The 20933-nt window shown below is 50.7% G+C and overlaps 1 long non-coding RNA gene across 1 annotated transcript; it reads left to right on the forward strand.

Moving 5' to 3' along the window:
* Positions 1–17943: 17943 nt before the first annotated feature.
* Positions 17944–20646, forward strand: LOC113878274. Its single transcript, XR_003506961.1, has 3 exons — positions 17944–18372; positions 18481–18584; positions 20324–20646. It is a non-coding gene; the product is annotated as an uncharacterized LOC113878274 (long non-coding RNA).
* The last annotated feature ends 287 nt before the right edge of the window (positions 20647–20933 follow it).

The raw sequence follows: 20933 nt of genomic DNA on the forward strand, positions 1-20933 counted from the left end.
GAAGAGGAACTAAAAAGCCTCTTGATGAAAATGAAAGAGGAGAGTGAAAAAGTTGGCTTAAAGCTCAACATTCAGAAAACGAAGATCATGGCATCTGGTCCCATCACTTCATGGGAAATAGATGGGGAAACAGTGGAAACAGTGTCAGACTTTATTTTTTTGGGTTCCAAAATCACTGCAGATGGTGACTGCAGCCATGAAATTAAAAGACGCTTATTCCTTGGAAGAAAAGTTATGACCAACCTAGATAGCATATTGAAAAGCAGAGACATTACTTTGCCAACAAAGGTCCATCTAGTCAAGGCTATGGTTTTTCCAGTGGTCATGTATGGATGTGAGAGTTGGACTGTGAAGAAAGCTGACCACCAAAGAATTGATGCTTTTGAATTGTGGTGTTGGAGAAGACTCTTGAGAGTCCCTTGGGCTGCAAGGAGATCCAACCAGTCCATTCTAAAGATCAGCCCTGGGTGTTCTTTGGAAGGAATGATGCTAAAGCTGAAACTCCAGTATTTTGGCCACCTCATGTGAAGAGTTGACTCATTGGAAAAGACTCTGATGCTGGGAGGGATTGGGGGCAGGAGGAAAAGGGGACAACAGAAGATTAGATGGCTGGATGGCATCACCAACTCGATGGACGTGAGTTTGAGTGAACTCTGGGAGATGGTGATGGACAGGGAGGCCTGGCGTGCTGCAATTTATGGGGTTGCAAAGAGTTGGACACGACTGAGCGACTGAACTGAACTGAGAGACAGCTAAATTTTTCAATAGTCAGAAATAGCAGGTATACTTCAGGAATAACATCTTATTCCTATTTACGTTACAAAGACAGTCCAAAAGCAACCTGTACAGGAAGATAAATGAGGCCTCAGGAAGAGTGGACAGCACCTCCCGCACCTGCGGGTGTCAGGCCCTGGGCCTGCGGATGTGGAGGATCCGAGGGGAAGGACCCATGGCTCCCACCTGCTCAGAAGCCTCCAGGGACGAGGCCTTGCACCTACCCTATGGACCCAGAAATAAACTGAACAGTTAATATGCATCTTCTGGGTGACACACGCTGTGCTAACTGTGGGGGAAGGGTGGGGGGGCTGTCTCAACTTCCTCCGAGCTGAGATGGTGGAAGGGGATTAGTGCCAGGAGTAAATACTGTATCCGAGGGAGAAGTCAATGTCAGGTACTCTCCGTACCTGTGGGCTAGCTCCTGAAGCCCCCAATCTCAGTGTGCTCACCTCTAAAATCTTTAGTTCGGGTTCATGGCAGAGCCCAAACCACTTTCCAACTTCAGACACATGGCTGACCTTTGAAGTTGTCCTTTGCATGAGCCCTGGGCTCTTAAGTCAAAGTAGGGGACGCCTGGTGGGTTTGTGGGTATGTTCCTCAAAACAAGCCCTCCTGAGCCACAATGTGGGGGCTGTGTGATGGGGACTGGCATCCTAGCTGAGAAGTGCCCCCCTCATAGGCTTTAGAGAAGTGAGGAGTCCACAGTCAGTGGCAAGATGAGCAGCAACACTGAAGAGCAAGGTGACTGGTGTCAAGGAAGCATCGGTGCTGCTATTTCAGAGGCATGTTGGAGGAGTCTGTGGAGGCAAGTCCCGGGGAGGAGACTGTGGAAGGAAGTGGGGAGGCCGGACGGTGTGTCAGAGGCACTTTGGTAATAGCCTTAGCACAGCTTTCTTATAAAAACTGCACCCCACAGGTGAGCACAGGGAGGTGGGGGGCTGCTGACTGTGGGCCTCTCCCCCTGGGGGGAAGTTCAGGGTTCTGGTGGAGAAGGAGGAAGAAGGTCCTCCTGGGACAGGACCCAGACAGGCTTGAAGAGGCTGTACATCCTTGGAATTGCCTGGGGACATAAGGGTGGTGTAGTGATAATAATAGTAATTACCACAACTTCTGTGGATTGAAAGCAGGCACAAGGGACAGAGCACAATCGTCTCATGTAATCCACAGAAAACTCTGGAAGGTAGATGTTAGCGTCTCTGTATTATAGATGGTTAAGAATCTGACCCAGGTCACGCAGCTGTCAGACAGCAAGACTCTAGTCTTAACCAACACAGAGGAGACCTCAGGTCCCTACCAGCCCTGTGACTTTGTGGTTCAAAATGTTAATGTGAGGTTTTTATTCAGAATTGGAAAAGAATTCCGTGTTCATCAATAATCTCCCTGTAGAAATCGCACGTCATCTTTCCCTCCTGGCGTTTTTATAACTTCATTACCAGCCCCATCTTTATCATTGGTAGAATGATGAGGGTATCTCTTTAAAAAAAAACAAAAACACTTCAGGTATAAATAGATATGGATAAAGAAAATGAATTGAAAATGTAGGAAGCAGGAATGGAGTAGGTGCCTTGACAGTTTGCCCTAAAAATAGTTAATTAGTGGCGAACAGTGGAGCTGACCTCATAACATTTCAGGCAGATGTCAGAGAAACACTGCCTATGCTGGCTTCATTAAAGCTGAAATTAACACAAGTGTGTGTCTGCTCAGAACTTCCCTGTTGAAAGTAAGAAAAAAAAAAAGGCAGAAACCCCACAGAAACAACCATGTGGCATTGATGCCCAGAGTAAAGCTCGTTGAGTCCTTGGGCAGCTCTCCCTGCTTCTCAGGCCCCTGTAGGCTGCTGGTGGCCAGGCCAGGCCTTGCTCAGCCCATCTGAGGCTCATAGCTTCAGAGTCTGCATAACCTCCCAGGAAGACTGCTGTTATATCACCTAGAAAAGTCCCCGGGAGCAGTAACAATCACTTCTGACGATTGAGACTTTCTCCCAGACTTAGGGCATTTAAGAGGAGTGAGCGGCATGAGCGCCCTCGACAGAGACAGAAGGCAAACCACTGTGTCATTTTCAATATTCTGGTAGCCACACACAAAGAATCAAAAGAAACAGGTGAAATTGACTTTGGTAATGTATTTTACTTAACTCATGTATCCAAAATATTATCATTTCCACATGTGATCAGTACTAAAAATTATCAAAGAGGTATTGGAAATCTGGGCTTCCTCGATGGCTCAGCAGGTAAAGAATCCACCTGCTGATGCAGGAGACACAGATTTTATCCCTGGGTTGGAAAGATCCCCTGGAGAAGGAAATAGCAACCCACTCCAGTATTCTTGCCTAAAAAATCCCATGGACAGAGGAGCCTGGTGGGCTGCAGTCCATGGAGTCACAAAGAGTTGGACATAACTGAGAGACTAAGCACTCTTTGAAATCTACTCTGTACTTTATATGCATAGCCCTGAGATCCAGCTGAGATGCTGGAATAGCCACGTTTCACACGCCCAGGAGCCAGGTGTGGCCAGTGTCCATGGACCTGGGTGACACATATCTATCTGGACATATCTCAATCCTAACTGTGAGAGGAAAAAAACTAGCAAGTCATATGAAGCAAATAGAGTATATTGCTACTTATACATATGTTTGCAACATGAAAAATAACAATGTATATTATCCACAGATACAAAACATACATGTCAAAATGTTTTTAAAAAACTGAAGGGTGCACCTCCTGGTCACAGGGCTGGTGAAGTTGTATAACAGGCCCTGCACCTTTCTGTGTGGTGTCAAATTTCTTTTATAGATTATAAGGAAAACTAAACAAGTGACAAGTGTGGGAGTGGGTACCGAGGAACCCAGGCTCTGCTCTTTCTGGCTGTGTAACCTTGGACAAGTCTTCCCATGCCTCAGATTCCTCACCTGAAAAATGGGATCATAACGGCTCCTAATGGGAGGTTACCCAGGAGGTTACTCCTGAATGGGTTACAGGAGTTACCCTGTGGAGAGGACCCCAAATGGCCCCTGACACGTAGGAACCGCCACTGAAGCTTTAGCTACTACTGCTACTGTTTTCGGAGAAGGCAATGGCACCCCACTCCAGTACTCTTGCCTGGAAAATCCCATGGATGGAGGAGCCTGGTAGGCTGTGGTCCATGGAGTCCCTAAGAGAGCGACTTCACTTTCACTTTTCACTTTCATGCATTGGAGAAGGAAATGGCAACCCACTCCAGTGTTCTTTCCTTGAGAATTCCAGGGATGGGAGAGCCTGGTGGGCTGCCATCTATGGGGTCACACAGAGTCGGACACGACTGAAGTGACTTAGCAACAGCAGCAGCAGCAGTTACTGTTCTAATAAGTGTCTCAAAAACCCCTCATGATTACTCCTGAACACACTTGAGAACCAGGCTACATCAAAACCCTGAGCTCTCTGATTCTCTCAGCGGACCTACACCACAAATAGCTGTAAATAGGCTCGTGATATATCTCTGCTACGTCAAATCCAAAAATAGTCTTTCCTCTGTCAAACATCGTGGGGATTGTTAAACTGATATTGTCATTGAGTGATCGGGCTTTTTCTTCAAACCTCTATCTTACATCTGATTCATCCTTTTCTTTCATTAACTGGAGCCTCAGGCGAGTTGGAAAACTACATGATACTTTGATGTTTGCAAGTAAAAAAAAAAAGGCAGTGATCACAGTTCAGATCAGCACAGTGCTACAGATACCTGGAATCAGCTAATCACAGCCATGACTCACCGCTCAGGCCTTATCTCAACCCACCCTGAGGATGGCCTTTCTCCTTTCCAAATATTATTTCATCTTCTTTTTATTCCTTTCAAGCACCCTCTTCTTATTCTAAGCTCCTCCGTGATGACCAGTTTCTCCACTCACTTATCTTAGTGTTTCATTTCTCAGAAGCACTCATTTCAGCACACAAATTCGACTAAGTTTCTTTCATACTCAGAATTTTCTCCATAAAACCTTAAGTCTTTATTCCTTCTTCTTCTTCTTTTTTTTTTTTTTTGCCATACCTCCATCCACTTTGGATGTAATAAAAATGAGAGGCAATCCCTTCCAGGAAACAGTTTGGTCTAAAATGGTTTGTTTATGTCCTGATGCCTTACGATGGCTGACCTCCTCACTCACATTTTCTCTCAGAGGATATGTGAGCCAAGCTTTTCAGTCTCAACGGGCTCAGCCTGAGCTGGTCCTGTTAACCCTTTTCCTCACTTGAATTCCTCCCTTTTCTGGTAGTTACTTTGTTTCTCTTATCGGATTTACTGTAAGACTTTTGACTTTTGATTACTAACTGCAGTTGCAAAACTACAGTTAAAAATTATTATGTAGCTGGCAGTGCTGCTGGAGATGACCAGGCATGCTGCCTGTGAGCTGGTCAGGTGGCCCTGGTCCCGTGTCTGGGTTTCTGACCTCTTGGGGTGGGAGGAGGTGCCGGTAATAGCAGACATTTAGAATGTCCCCAGGCTGTAAGGACGACAGGCTCCAAGCTGAACCCTGGAAGTGGCGTCGAGATGGACCAGCAGCCTCTGTCCATCTCTGCTCACCACATCTCTGGAAAGGTGTCCCTGTGAGCGCTGAACATGTCCCACCAGTCTTTGGCTCAGCCACATGGTGTGATCTGAAGAGTCATCAGAAGACCCGCCTGCCAATCCACACAACATGTCCTGGCCCCTGGTCTGTACCAAGACCTGCCGGACAGGGAGGAAGGAGACCCCAGGCCCAGCCGCAGAGAATAGGCCTGGGGGCCCCGGCTTGTCCCCGTGGCACCCTCATCTTGTAGACTAGGGAGCAGGGCCTGGGGAGGTGAAAGGAGTCGCCTGTTGGTGGGGGAACCGGAAGGAGCCTGCGACACTGACTCAAGGACAAAATCAAAATCGGGAGGGGATATTCAGGGACGATGGCGTTTCCGGTCTCCATGTGCTTCCTCCACAGCATCTTCACTGGGTAGAAACCCGCAGGAAGTGCTCATTGTTGTTGGAAGAACTCAGGGCTGGTGATGAGGAGAGTGCTTAGGGGCCCAGAGCAAATGGGGAGTGGGTGTCACACCTCTGGGAGCATCGCTGGCTTACCTGAGTCGTGATTTTTCTGGTGGCCTCAGTGACAGTTGACCAGAGGGCCGGCTTTTGTCATAGTCCGACCAGTGGCTACTGTGGATGCAAGGAGAGGAGACAGTGTGTAAGACTTTTCCCCTAACTCGGGGTCCCAGGAGCTCCCTGCCCACTTTTAAAAAGTCCTGGGCGGCCAAATTACAGAAAAACCAGGCTTGGATGGAGGGCCCCCAGGGGCCAGCGCTGCCCTCCAGGTGGACCCTGGTGGATGCCAGCGAGTTTCCTGGGTGACAACTGGGTTTTCATGCAGTGAGAACTGGGGGGAAATAGCCAAGGTTCAGAGTTAACCTGAGGCAGTGACAGGAGCCCCTCCACCATGTGACCTCAGGCTTTAGGGGACAATGTGCCCTGGGGACAGGCCTGGAGAAAAGGCTCCCACCCAATATGTGCCAGGTGCCACCAGCTCCATGCCCTCAGGCAAATGATTCCACCACCAGTACACAGGCATCTCAGTGGTACCCATCCCTGCCCACCCAGGCATGGGGGTGGTGAGAGACCACCCCGTCCAGGGTGAGGCACAGTGCCCGGGGCTTGGGCCCAGGGAACGGAGTTAAAAGACAATTTCCTGTTTGTTCTTCCTGCTCCGTGGCTACTCATCTGGGAAGCTGTCCACACATGCTGTCCAATTAGCCAGCGGTGCAGGAAGAGCAAGGCGGCCCAGAGCTAACAGAATCGTCACTGTGTCTTCTTTCCTGCTCTTTCTGCATTTCAGCTCTGGATTCAGCGTCATATGCAGCCAGGCTCACAATCTCATCATCGTGTGATGCAGCGCTGGGGGCAGGAGGTAAGGGGTTAGTCAGCACTGATGGAGCCTGGCCAAGAGCAAGGAGGGGAGGCTGAGAGCACTGGGTGTGACTCAGGAAGTGATTTGTGTATTGGGGGTGGGGGTGAGGGACAGAGCGTGACCCAAGGCACAGGGATGTCTGGCATTGGCCCATAATTGATTTCCCCAGAGACGATACTTGCTGACCCTCCATCCCCACGTACCAGGGGCAGATGCCACTGCGTCTGGTCTGAACAGCGTGGGCCCCACCAGCTCGGGGGGCAGGGAGACGGGAATGGCAAGCTCTCTTCAGGTGGCCTTGGTGGGAAGATGGGAGAGGGGTGGCGTGGCTGGCCAGCCTTCACATACCCAGCTCCTGTGCAGCAGCCACTCCCAGAAACTGCCAGGTGTGCTCTTGGTGAATGAGATGTGGTCGCTGCTCCTGGGTGGTGGTGGGGGAACGGGGGAGTAGTTGGGGTCTCTCCTTGGGTCTCTGATGGCCTCATTTCACAGCAGCGCATGCAAACTTCCAGGCTTATTAGGTGGGAAAAAGACGACTTTTAAGGATTTTTTTTTTAATTCTAAAAATAATATTCCCTATTTTAAAGTCCGGTAACAAAAAATATTCGATGAAAGAATTTTGGGGACGTGCAAAAAAGCACACAGAAGAAGAAAAATGCAGTCTTCCAATACCTAAATATCCATGCTTAGCATTCTGTTGTCTGTCTTCGCCTACATTTTAAATATATACATTTTTTTAAAAGCAAATTTGACATCATGTTGTTTTGTAATCTGTTTTTTTCCTCAACAATTTGCCATGAATGGCTTCCCATAGAAGCTAATATTTACCTACAATTTGGTCTTCAATAAAAGGATACATGCAAAAAAAAAAAAACGTAAACTAAACCATGGAGAAAAAAATACAAATTCCTTAAAAGGGGCAATCATAGCCAAGATTCTATGAGGAACTGGGCTCCCTGAGAAGCCTTGCAGAGTTTGGGGAATCACAGTGATGGCAGGGAAGCTCTGGGGACCCTTTTTATTGAAATGAAGCAATTTTCACTTCCTCTGAGATTCCAATTTTTTTTTTTTTAAGTTATCTTGGATTCTAATTTCAGTCTCTTAAACATTTTTAAAAGGAAAATTGGTTTTTATCAGTTTCCTGTCATCTCTTTCTGCCAAAGGGCCTAGGCACTGGATCTTAAACGTGACATGTATCTGTACACTCACCTATGGCTCTCCATCAGAGCCATGCTGCTCACAGCTGGGAGCAGGTGCCCAGCAAGTGTACTCTGTGCTGGTCTGGTCTGTGGCCTCTGCCTGACGATGGCTGTTTCAACTGAGTCCTGAGTAGACATGTCCTTGCTTTAACGCTCTTCCCTCCACACATGGTTCATCAAGGTCTCAACAACCAGGAGACAAAACAGTGTTGCCTTAAAAAAAAATCACTGGAGAGGGACACAGGCCCTCTGTCCCCTGCCTGGCTAGAGCTACACCTGCTCTGTTCACCCCAAAGGGCACCCCTGTGAAGCCCCAGCTTTTAAGCAGCAACACACAGCCTCCCTCCACGGGCTAAGTGAGACCCAGAAGGGCTTTGAAGGACATCGTGTCACACCTTCGTTTGTTTTACAAAACAGAAACGTAACTCAGCTCTACCAGGTGAGTTTATCATCTAAACACACACCCACATCAGAAAGAAAAGATTAGAAATTACGGTCAAGGACAGAGTTGATCTGTTTTGTTTTCATTTGGGTATTAGAGAACAGGACATTGGGATTCCCAAATAGGCCATCAAGAGGTCAGTTACCAGGGTTACCAGATAAAACTAAGTTTTGAAATGTGAGAATGTGGTCCAGCAGGCAGACAGAGTTCGTGTGAGCAGCGAGCTGACTTGCACATGGTTCACTGTGAAGTGACAACCTGTTCCCGTGTGTCCAGGTGCTGAGACATAGCAATAAACTCAACAACAACAACAAAAAATAAATTAAATAACCTGATTAAAAAATGGGCAAAGGGCTTGAATAGACATTTGTACAGTGATGATATAGAAATGACCAACAAGCACATGAAAAGATGCTCAACATCAATAATTATTAGAGAAATCAAATCAAAACACCCACTAGGATAGCTACTATTTTAAAAAAAATCTAGGGAAAAAAAAACCTAGAAACTCAGCATTAAAAGAACTAAGGTCATGGCATCTGGTCCCATCACTTCATGGCAAATAGAAGAGGAAAAAGTGGAAACCATAACAGACTATTTTCTTGGACTCCAAAATCACTGCAGACGATGACTGCAGCAATGAAATTAAGAGAGGCTAACTCCTTGGAAGGAAAGTTATGACAAACCTAGACAGCACATTAAAAAGCTGCTGCTGCTAAGTCGTGTCAGTTGTGTCTGACTCTGTGCGACCCCATAAATGGCAGCCCACCAGGCTCCCCCGTCCCTGGGATTCTCCAGGCAAGAACACTGGAGTGGGTTGCCATTTCCTTCCCCAATGCATGAAAGTGAGAAGTGCAAGTGAAGTTGCTCAGTGTCCGACTCTTCTCGACCCCATGGACTGCAGCCTACCAGGCTCCTCCGTCCATGGGATTTTCCAGGCAAGAGTACTGGAGTGGGTCCAGTGCCTTCTCTGATATTAAAAAGCAGAGACATTGTATTACGTTGTATACATTGCTGTATTAAAAAGCAGTTGATATTACTCAGCCAACAAAAGTCTGTATAGTCAAAGCTATGGTTTTTCCAGTAGTCATGTATGGAGAAGGAAACGGCAACCCACTCCAGTATTCATGCCTGGAAAATCCCATGGACTGAGGAGCCTGGTAGGCTACAGACCATGGGGTCGCAAAGAGTCAGACACAACTCAGCGACTTCACTTTCACTTTCATGTATGGATGTGAGAGTTGGACCATAAAGATAGCTGAGCACTGAAGAATTGATGCTTTGAAACTGTGGTGCTGGAGAAGACTCTTGAGAGTACCTTGTACTGCAAGGAGATCAAACCAGTCAATTGTAAAGGAAATCAGTCCTAAATATTCACTGAAGGGCTGATGCTGAAGCTGAAGTCCCAATAGTTTGGCCACCTGATGTGAGAGCCGACTTATTGGAAAAGACCCTGATGCTGCATTCCCTCCCTACCTGAAGGCCCTGGGGGCTCCAGTCTCACCACTCCTCTGGCAAGTGGTTCTTATAATGAGTACAAGACACACCTCAGCAATAACCATCAAGGAACTTTGGAAAAACAAGATTTATTACTAACAAGTCCTGGAAGGTACATGGCACACCCAGGGCCACCCAGAAAGATAGGAGGAGGGTGGGTACAGATCTGGGGTTCTGCCTTTACTGGGGTGGAGAGTGGGGTACCTAGAATTTTGTAGGTTTACTCTTTGTTGATGAATTTAAAGCATAAGAACAAGAGTTGGTGTGTCGGAAAGGAAAAACGGGGTCCCTCAAACAGGCAGTTATCTGGGTCACCCAGGGCTTTCTGACTGGAGAACTTGATGGTGAGGTGGCCTGGCTCTTCATCTGCTGTGTAACTGGTAACTGTGTCACACAGCTGGCAGTATGTTTATTCGAGATGGATGTCTCTGAATTGGCAATCAAAAGCTTATTGTCCAGGCACTCTCTTTATAGCAAGGATGGCGACTGCTATTAACACCTGGGGGCCTATTTCTAATCGGTCTCTAAGGCCTGTTCCTGGAGGTCTTCTGTGAAACCTTTTATTATCCATAGAATCACCCCAAGGTATCAGCAGCAGGACCACATGTCAGCAGGGCCCTGGGCTCCCCTCTTCCAGCCCGAGGTTAGCTTTTGTGGCTCACTCAGGCTACACAGTGACAGCCAGACCTGCTTTCTGGGATGGCTTGTGGCCTTACAGATGTTAAACTTACCTGCGATGTCCTGGTTGGGCCTGGCCACCTATACTCTGGGCTACAGACGTACAGAACAGTGACCCATGGGCCCCCGTGTCCCTCCAGCGAGCTGACCTTATCTGTATCTTTGTGGACAAAGCGCCAACTCCCCAGACTGAACTAGCAGGCTGACTCCCAGAAGATCCCACCCCATCTGCTTCAGGGCCAAGCACTTCACAGGTCCCCGGCACACGGCAGACCTTCCGCATCCTCCTTCCTCACCAGCAAGGTGTCTCCTGGAACCTTGGGTGATGGCCCTGATCTGCCTTCTACCCTTGGTTCTCCTGAGGTCTCTGCAAAGCTAGGGTGGTTTTGTTACCTTGCCTGAGGATGGGGCCAAGGGCCAGAGGCCAGGCCACAGCCCCGTGATGGCCCTTACCGCCCCTCAGTCTTCTTTCTCCATTTCCAGCCATGCTGGAATGTGCTCTGGCTTCTGACGTCCAGCCTTGCAAGGACACTCATGGGGAGGTTGTTGCTGCTATCATTTAAAAAGTCCTCTTCTTCTCCATCTGTTCCTCAGGGATCATCCTGCCTACGGGGTCAGGCCCAGGGTGGTTCCCTGAGAGAGAGAGAGAGTCGGTTTCTGCTTTTGGAGAGTTTTTGTGTGTGTGTGTGTGTCTTTTTAATAGTTTTAAGCCATTTGCTCATTTTATTAGTTTTATTAATTTTTTTTTTTGCCATGCCTTAATGTGAAATCTTAGTTCCCTGACCAGGGATGGAACCCACACCCCCTGCACTGGAAGCACAGTCTCACTGGGCCACCAGGGACGTCTCTGGAGGGAGCTTCCCCAAAGCATCCCAATTCCTCTTTGGACCCTCCTCAGACCGAGCTGGAGTCTGCCTGCCAGGAATGAGCAGAACATTGTAGACAAAGTGCAGTTGGCACCCCTCGTGCAAGACATTGTCTTCCTTCTCTAAATCCAAATATTTTTTTCTAATAAAGGAGGTTTGGGGGAAAAAAGGTCTCAATGTAAATAGATTTAATAGGCACCTGTTGGCTTCAGCTGGGCAGTTTTCCCATTTGCTCTTCAGAGCTTCCCTGAGACAAATACCCAAGGCTTCCTGAGCTAGGTGACACCTGGGAGCCAGTTTCATGCAGGGCTGTCATGAGAATGACATTATTGAGAGTGAGATAGAGAAAATCTCTGGGAAAATGTCAGGAGTGTTTTAAGGCTCCTGAAACGAAGGCACAGTCCTGGCAGTCAAGCCACCGCCCAAGCTGCACCCAGGAGAGCTCGGAGTTGGCCAGGGAGGCAGGCCCAGTCCATCTTGAGGCCCAGGTGGAGGCCCTGCTAGGACAGGGGCCCCCGCTAAAGGCCCAGGAGGGGACCTGACAGAGGTGGAAAGCTGGGCGGAGCTGTGCCTCCAGGCAGCCCACCTACGCTCACCCCTTGGACACACCCCTGTGTTTCTAACACCAGTGACTCCAGCTGGACCCCTCAGGTCAGGGCCACTGTGAGGGTGCTGCAAACTGGCCACTCCTCCTGCTGGCCTGTGAGCTTCCTGAGCTCTGGCACCTCCTGCCGTAGGTCCCTGGCCCTCTAGGGGCTCCAGGGGTTCCTCCACAACGCCTGCTCCAGGTATTTCAGTGATGCTGAACTCATGGTTCAACATGATAGGCAGTCACTTTCTCCCAAACTCCCCAGCATATCCCTATCTGCACTAAGTGCCCCACACTGCGGCAGATGCGGGGAGGACACTGAGCAAAGATGGGGTTCTGGCTCCTGGAGCCTGTCTTCCCCACTTCCACCGGGCTCGGGTGTGCAGCAGTGGCTCTCTGGGGAGTGAGTGCAGGCCACACAGGGACCCTTTGGTGCTGGGTCACTTTCTGCTCACAGAGGACCTCCCAGACACCCCACAAACACCTCGCCTTTGTCTCTCCCACAGCACCCGTGGGAGGAGGCAGCTGGTCAAAGGAGATTCGGGAATTGACCTGAATCTACATGACTAATAAATAAAATGAGCCCTTGTAGGCTTCCTGTCTGTGGAGAAAAAATGAGGACAATTCCTTCTAAAGATTTGCTTTGCTCTGAAAAACCCCATGAAATTAGTGTTTTTCTGTAATTGGGGCAGTCACAATGGAACAGCACAGCATTGCCTGCCCTCTGCTCTCAGCTCGCGTTTGAATGAGGCCCGTCTGCCTGGCCCCCGGGTCGGGATTCAGGAGAAACTGGGTTTCTGAGGCTGTATGAGTGGGATGGGGAAGGCGGCCATGCAGACGGCCCTCGGCCCCCCATTCTGACCCAGTTAGCAGCACAGGACCAGGAACAACCCCACAGGAAACATGGGGCACCCCATAGGCCGAAGGAGGGTTGCCGGGGTCTCTGGAACCTGCGCCTGCAAAGGAAACCCAAATGGGAAAGGGGACAGGTGACACGCCTCCCCACCACAGGGACGCACCCCCACCACAGGCTTCGTTCCCAGGGTTTCAGGCGTGAACGGGTCTCCACCTATCTAGTTCTCACCCCCTGCCCCGGGCTGTGGCTGGAGGGTTCTCCAGGCCTGATCTACAGTACTGACATCTGGGTCAGGAACCCTGATGCTGCAAGTCCTTGCATGGAGGGAAGGGTCACAGCCAGAACTCGAGTCTGAGATAACACTTGGCAAGGCCTCTGGGCTTAACTAGGATGCTCGGTGCTAAACAAGTAGCCACATTCTAGACCTCTAAGCTAAGCTAAGCTAAGTCACTTCAGTCGTGTCCGACTCTGTGTGACCCCATAGATGGCAGCCCACCAGGCTCCCCCGTCCCTGGGATTCTCCAGGCAAGAACACTGGAGTGGGTTGCCATTTCCTTCTCCAATGCAGGAAAGTAAAAAGTGAAAGTGAAGTCGCTCAGTCATGTGCGACTCTTCGCGACCCCATGGACCGCAGCCTACCAGGTTCCTCCACCCATGGGATTTTCCAGGCAAGAGTACTGGACCTCTAGGCAGACAGATCTTCTAGATACATGATCTTTAATTTAATCTTCGTAAAAATTTACATTCAGGGAACTTCCCTGGTGGTCTAGTGGCTAAGACTCCACGCTCCCATTGAAAGGGGCCCAGGTTTGATTCCTAGTCAGGGAAATAGATCTCACATGCCACATGGCGACCCCCTGAAAAAATCTACACTTGGTGACAAATCTGCTTCTAGCCATGCATTGTTCTAGGTGCAAGGGGTACAGCAAGCAGCAGGAAGATACTCAAGAAGTCTTGGTCTTTGCATAATTTCCAAAAGGGGAGGAGAGAGGCATCATGTAGCAAAGTAGCATCAGATGGTGAAACTATCAGCTTTGATTTCAAATAGCTGTACCCTTGGGTTGTCCCCAACATCTATGTTCTCCCACAGCAATAGAACCCCAGGCTTCCCCTGTGTGCGTGGTAACTTGAAACACAGACTTCATTTCCCAGGGCCTCTCTTTCTGCTGGTGAAGCAACTGACTAATTTGCGGCTAATGGGATGTAAGCTGAAGTCATACGCAAAGGCAAAGGGCATGACCTTCCTCCCTGTCCTCCTTTTGGCTTCCTGGATTGTGGCTGGAGCTCCAGCATGTGGTTTGGACCATGAAGAAAAAAATAAACTAGTTTGATAAACTATGAGTCTTTGGGGTTTTATTTCTGTTCTTCACAGCTGAACTTAATCTGAACTACTTTAGTCACCTTTACTAATTCATTCCCTCTTAATAAATGTGTAATTTTGAGCAACTGGCTCAAGCCTTCTGAGGTTCCTTTACCTTGGCAATAAAGCAGAATACACTGTAGTACCCACTTCACAGGGCTGCACGAGCCAGTGGCCTGAGGTGCAGAGTTACCCGGAGGTCATTAAAGCACGGAGCACTGAGCCCCATGGGCAGAACTTCTGATTCAGTGGGAACGCAGAGATGTTCATTTGTACAAACCCTCAGACACCGCTGCTGGTCAGAGACTGTACTATAACTACAGCCCATGTAAGCACCAAGGCCATGCAGCCTCCCAGGAGGGACACAAGAGAGGTCCAGATTGCACCCCCAGGGGCAGCATCCTGTGACCTCTCACCTCTGGGGCCCCAACCCCTGATTTCTGGAGGAGTGAGCCTACTTTAGACGCCGAGTGCAGAGGGCTGCAATGGGAGGCTTGGGGACCATCCCTAGGGCAACCTCTGCCCACTCCTCACCTGCGGGGAAGTGGCCTCCACTCTGATGAGTCATGGGGCGGCTCAGGTTGCTTGGCAGTGAGCACCACCTTCCAGGCCCCCCTTCTGCCTGATACAAATACAGATGTGGCTGTAACATGCCCCCAAAGCCCCCCAAAAGCCCCAAAAGCCAAAACTAAAAACCAAAACTCAACCTGGGGGTGGGGACCACCCACGTGAATAGTGCTGACATGTGCCGTCCTACTGCCTGCAGTGGCCAAAGGGGGGCCAGCCCGGACCCAGGGCTCCTCGACACTGAGCAGGGCAGAGGCGCACTCTGGACACACACCCCTGTACTTGGGAAGTCTCCCGTGCCCAGGAGTCCTTTTGAGGTCAGGTCATCCCCTCTCCACTGGTCGGCAGAGCCCACCTCTTGTGTGAGGGGTTCTGGGCACCAGCTGACACCACGAACCCCTTCCCTCCCCAGCCACTCCAGCATCATCAGGGGAGCGATTGTTCACTGCCAAAGGCTTTACCAAGAGGTATGACCTTGGGCAAGGGGCCACACCTCTCTGAGCCTCAGGTTCCAACTCTATGAAGTGGGGGTTACCATGGTCTATACCCTACATCAATCCAGGTGCTTACTGTGGGCAACAGAGAGTTGATTAGCTGCTAATTTAAGCAGAAAGGCATTTCCAAAGAGGATACTGTGGGATGTCTCTCGTGGTCCAAGTGGCTAAGACTCCATGCTCCCAATGCAGGGACCCAGATTCAACACCTGGCTGGGGCACTTGATCCTGAATGCTGCAACTAAGACCCGGTGCAGCCAAACAAGTACGTGAAACAAATACACATGGAAAGGATGTCGACACAGGAGACTTCCGTGGAGCCCCTCGAGGTGGCTCTTCTCCACCAGGCAGGTGGTTGCTCAGGTCCCTCTAGAGCATCTGATCTGGTGGGAGGCCCAAACACTGCTGCTGTTATTTTTTAAGCTTCCCAAGTGTCTCCAAGGTGAGTCGAGGTTGAAAACTACTGCCCTGAATCTTTGTATTTGAATCCTGGAAACTTTTTAGAGGGAAGTGTTGAAATGCTCTAACAGCCTCAGAGCCTGCAGAGTTTCTGCAGGGCTGCCTGTTTCTTTCAGTTTCTTCAGGGCTGCCACCCCGGCTTTAGAACAACTGAAATACAGTCCTCAAGGCTGAGCAGACTCGGCCAAAGGCCTTGTTTAAAAAGTCCGCTTTTGAGGGGCATGCGAGCAGGTAAAATCTGACTCAGTCCACTGCATCATGATTGCCGTAAACAATCTCCAAACAAGATAGAGAAGAACAAGCCACACAGTGCGTTTGAACGCCCGGCTGGTTCCGACGGGCTGGTGACCAGCCGACAACGCAGGACCAGTGCCTGCGGTCTGGGCTGTATTTTGGCTTCAGGGAGCATTAAAAAGAAACAAGGAGGGGACTGCCAGTGGCTGGGACTCTGTGCTCTCAATTCAGGGAGCCTGGATTCTCTCCCTGGTCAGGGAACTAGATCCCACATGCCACAACTAAGACCAGGTACAGCTGGATAAATAAATAAAAAATAAATATTAAAAAAATTTTTTTAAAAGGAAACAAGGAAATGAGGAGGAACAGAGCTGAGGTCACTGGAACTGGGAACCAGCCAGGTTACTGCTTCTTGGGTCACTCTTGGCTGTTTTTCCTTCCCTGTCTGGGAAGGCGTGAGTGGCCACAGCTTCCTGCAGCTGCCACAACAAATGACTACAAACTGCGGGCTTCCAAGGACCCAGATTCATTCCCCGTCTGAACTCAAGGTGGTCCCGGGGCAGCGTGCCCTCTGAGAGCCCCTGGCAGCCGTGGCCGCTGCCCTCGGCCTGGTGTGTGCGTCCGTGCCTCTGCTGTCTCTGACCTGTGCACATCAGTGCATTTAGGAGCCACCCGGGGAACCCATGGGCTCACACCTTGAGATCGCTTGTCATCTGCAAAAACCTTGTGTCCAAGTAAAGTCGCCATCCCAGGCTCGGTGATGAGACACACCTTGGGGACCGCTGCCACGTTTGTTCAAAGTGTGTTTCTACGTGGAGCCCGCACTGGTTCAGGGTTCTGACACCAAAAGCATGCCTTGAGCCAGCCCTGGATTCCAGATTTGGGTAAAAACATCAGCTCCAAAGGGCCTTGGCTGAGCAGGGGCCCTGATTCTCAATCCCTGCTTCTCCTTTCCCATGGACAGTCGGGGATGGGGGAGTGGTCATTTAAAGTTAAGTAAAATGCAGATTCCAACTAGTGGGCCTGGTATAGGGCCTGACCCGTCTACGCTTCTAAGGAGCTCCCAGGTCTCTGCCGGTCCAAGATCCACAATAAGAAGCAAGCCTCTGGTGAGTATGAGAAACACCAGGTCCCCCCACCCCTACCACCCACCTAGCGCTCATCCAGGACGGTGCATGCCAGCAGCCTCTGTCACCTTCCAAGAACCTGGTCCAGAAGCCCCCACTCCAGGCCCAGGAGCAAGACTATGGTGCCACCGTCAGGAATTCCAGCGGAGCCCACAACTCCCCCGGAAAATCTGTGCTCTTCCCACTCATCCCCCTTTCCTGCCCTCTGACGAGTCCACAGTCCTCCACTCAGGCCAGACCCAGCCTGCCCACTGCCCCCTCGCCCACCTGTGGGGCCCACAGGGTGCCCCTCCTTTCCGCCAGCCTGGGTGCAGCAAGGTGACAGACACAGGGACAGCAAGGAGGACAGGAAGAGGCTGGAGATCGGATGTGGCTCCAGAAAACCACGTGCTTCCTCCGCTGTGTGAGGTGAGCACCTCGCCTGCAGCCAGCGCATGTGTCCTTCCTGGAGGGCGGCATGGGGGCCAGCGGTGCAGGGGTCCCGGGAAGGAGGCTCCTGCTTCCGTCCACCCCCTGGGCCCAGGGGGAGCCAGGACAAGGGTGGGCTGAACAGGGCTCAGTGATGAAACCACCCTCCCCTCATTCAGCAAATGGCAGCCCCATAGCCAGTGCAGACGTGTCCCCCCTGGACTGACCAGACACCGAGACACCTCAGAACTGTGCCCGTGTGTTTTTGAGCTTGAAGTCACTCACACAAGCATGAGAGGGAAACAATTAAAAAAACCTTGGACACATTTTAACTTGACCCCCACTGTGTGCGGCCGTCTGTCCCCTCAATCTGACATGAGATGGGAGGGCCAGGCATCGATATGATCTGTAAACAAGGCGAATTCCTCTGGGAGAAGGTCACGCTCCGTGGACGGGATGCTTATTCGTGGTTCGCCGCCCCAGCTGCGACCTTCCCCATCTCTCTGTTTACACTGGGCCCTGGAAGGGCCTGCCTACTGCTTGGCTGATGTCAACAGCGACCTTCCAGGAAGGCCTGGAAACCAGGCATCTATGGATAGCTTACCCCGGCCCTTTCCTCTCCCCAGTACCCTGCCTCCTCCAGCTAGGAAGTAGCTATTTGGGGCAGGGAAATGAGATGGCAGGACTGTCCCTCTGAGATCAACTCAGCGCTCTGTGGCTCCCTGGATAATGGTTCTGTGTGTCCAGCCCATCCTCCGGTGAGTTTCAGGCAGAAGGAGGGAAGGGGGGAGAGGATGGGTCGTGGTGGTTAGTTATCCTGGTATGAGGCCGGACTGGCCCAGTGGGGGACAGACACCGACAGGAGACCAAGTCCACAGAGGGAGTCACTCCTGGACGTGGTGAGCTCCCCGTCAGAGAAGGTATGCAAGCAGAGACGGATGTGAGTGTGGGGATGGAAGTGGACTGTTACTGTTTTCAAATGAGTCTCCTCACAGCTCTGATTCCTCTCCCTGCCCACCACCCACCAGGCCTGGGAGCTGCCCTGCTCACAGCCAAGCTCCAGGAAGGAACCAGAGATGAAGGGAGTCCTCTGGACACTGTGGAGCCTGGAGCCAGCGGCCACAAGACCAGTGTGAGCTGAGGTTTCTGTCTTGCAGGGTCCTGGCTAGTAACCCGAGCAAGTACTAAATTGTGCGGCATTTCTTTTGAAGATTGTGGCTCAGCAATGAGAGAGAAGGGAGATGGAGCACTTTAGAGTTTCCCGGCAGTGCTCATAGTGGGTGAGAACATTTGGACCATCCAGGAAGAGAAGGACACATAGGTGCTGCCACAGGATGGGGGATGTGCCCTCTTGGGGCTCTTTGCAAGGCTGGTGTGGGCTCCCCGGTGATGGCAGGGGTGTAGGAGGGTGAAGGAGACTCATTAGGAAATGCAAGTTGAGCTGTAACTGGGAGGCTTGGAGAGCCAGAGCATATGGAGACTTGAGCACCTGGATCCAGCTGTGCCTGAAGCTGCTGAGGTCCATCCTTGTTCTCTCCTATGAGGTGGGGCAGTAAATCCCTTTTTGAGAGGATTGTTTGTTTGTGCTAAGTCACTTGAGTTGTGTCTGACTCTGTGACCCTATGGACTGTAGCCCACCAGGTTCCTCTGTCCATGGCATTTCCCAGGCAAGAAACACTGGAGCAGGTTACCGGTTCCTCCCCCAGGGGATCTTCCCAACCCAGGGCCCAAACCCGCATCTCTTCCATCTCCTGCACTGCCAGGCAGGTTTGTTACCACCATCACCACCTGGGGATCTCCAGCGTTTACTTTTGCTTAAGTTCACGTGAGGTCATATTCCATCATCACAACTAGAAAATAATGGGGTTTGCAGTAAAAACGAGCGAATGCAGCAGATTTCATGTCTTTATTAAAGCCTGGCAAAGACCAAGGATTCCCACGTTCCTCTCTGCAGCCTCAAAAACAGCCCTTCCTCCACCACCCAAGGGAAGAAGCTAACAGAAATGAGAAGGGGCGGACAGACTACAGTTTGTGCCAAATGCTCTGCAGCTAGCTGGCCCCACCCGGAATAGGTCTCCAGTCCCAGCTGCCCTCAGAGTCTGTGCTTCCTGTTTTCACGGCCAGTTTCTGCACGGACGTTACCAACCAACATTTAAAAACGGCTCCTCAGATGGTCTAAAACACGCAACGCTTGTTCTTTTAATGACAACGAGAGTTGAATGAGTCCTGAACTCCACGCTGGGCATCAGGCCAAATGCTTTAACCTCCAGTATCTCATTCAGTCGCCAAGCCAGGGGAGGCGGTTTCTATTATTGGCCCAGTGTTACAGGTGACCAGACCCAAGCCCCAGGGTTCGTCACTTTCCCAAAGTTACCAGCTTCTGGAGTGATTCAGCACCACCACTGTCGCGTTTCACTCAGTTCCTTGGTCCTGAAACATCCTTGCACATTCTTCTCTCTCGCTGCCTCGTGGTCTGGCCCTGGCAAAGGGCTCGACATCAAAACACAATGTCCTCTCCCTGTTCTTGGCCACCATCACCCTCACCACCCAAACCTCATTGTCCTGAGAAAGCCCTGTTGGGATTCTTGGGAAGCCAAGTGTCCAGCACCCGGCTGGGCACTTCCCGGGCACCTGTGCACATCTAATCGTGTTTTCTGTGTCAGAAGAGCAGGCTGTGCTCGTCAGAAGCCTGGTAGGACTCTGGCCACAGGGTTGTTTGTGATTTCAGGGCTGGGCAAGGAAAGTGCTAGGCGAGGGTTTTGGTTCCAAGTGGCCTCCTGCCGAGCAGTGAATCAAGCATCGGGTCGGAACTCACCCCGCCCCACGCTTTCCTGTTTGTTTTCCCCAAACTTGTTTACTTTGCCTCTACAGATGAAAGCCAGAGAGTATACATGGCTACCAGTGGGCGCTGGGGGCAGATTGTTCTCGTCCTTCCAGAGACAGAGCAAGCCGGGCTAGTCCCTTTCTGCAGCGCATCGAGCCGAAAGCTAAGAATTCGTTACTTCTCAGGCCTGGGAGGTGATGTCAGTCAAAGCACCAGCAGCCCTGAGCCAGGCATCTGCCATGAGGTCTTGTCCACTCCCAGCAAAGTCCCATCAGGGCTGCCTCGGTGTTAGGAAGTCCTGGCGCCTTGCTCGTGCCAGCAGGAGGACCAAGGCTTCTCCTTGAGCCCAATTAAATGTCAGCAGGATCAATCTTCTTTTCTAATTATGTTTTTGTGTCATATCCCCTGGAGGAGGGCATGGCAACCCACTCCAGTACTCTTGCTTGGAGAATCCCCATGGACAGAGGAGCTGGTGGGCTACAGTCCATGGGGTCCCAAAGAGTTGGGCATGACTGAGCAACTGAGCACAAGCACAATCGCTGTGTGCCAAGCACTGCTTAAGGTGATTAGACTGTACATCAGTTTCACTGGACTGTACATCAGACACATTAGACCGTATATGGTCTGTATGGTACAGTCTAATGTTAGACTGCACAT

Source organism: Bos indicus x Bos taurus, chromosome 19 (assembly GCF_003369695.1).
Source record: "Bos indicus x Bos taurus breed Angus x Brahman F1 hybrid chromosome 19, Bos_hybrid_MaternalHap_v2.0, whole genome shotgun sequence".
NCBI lineage: Eukaryota > Metazoa > Chordata > Mammalia > Artiodactyla > Bovidae > Bos > Bos indicus x Bos taurus.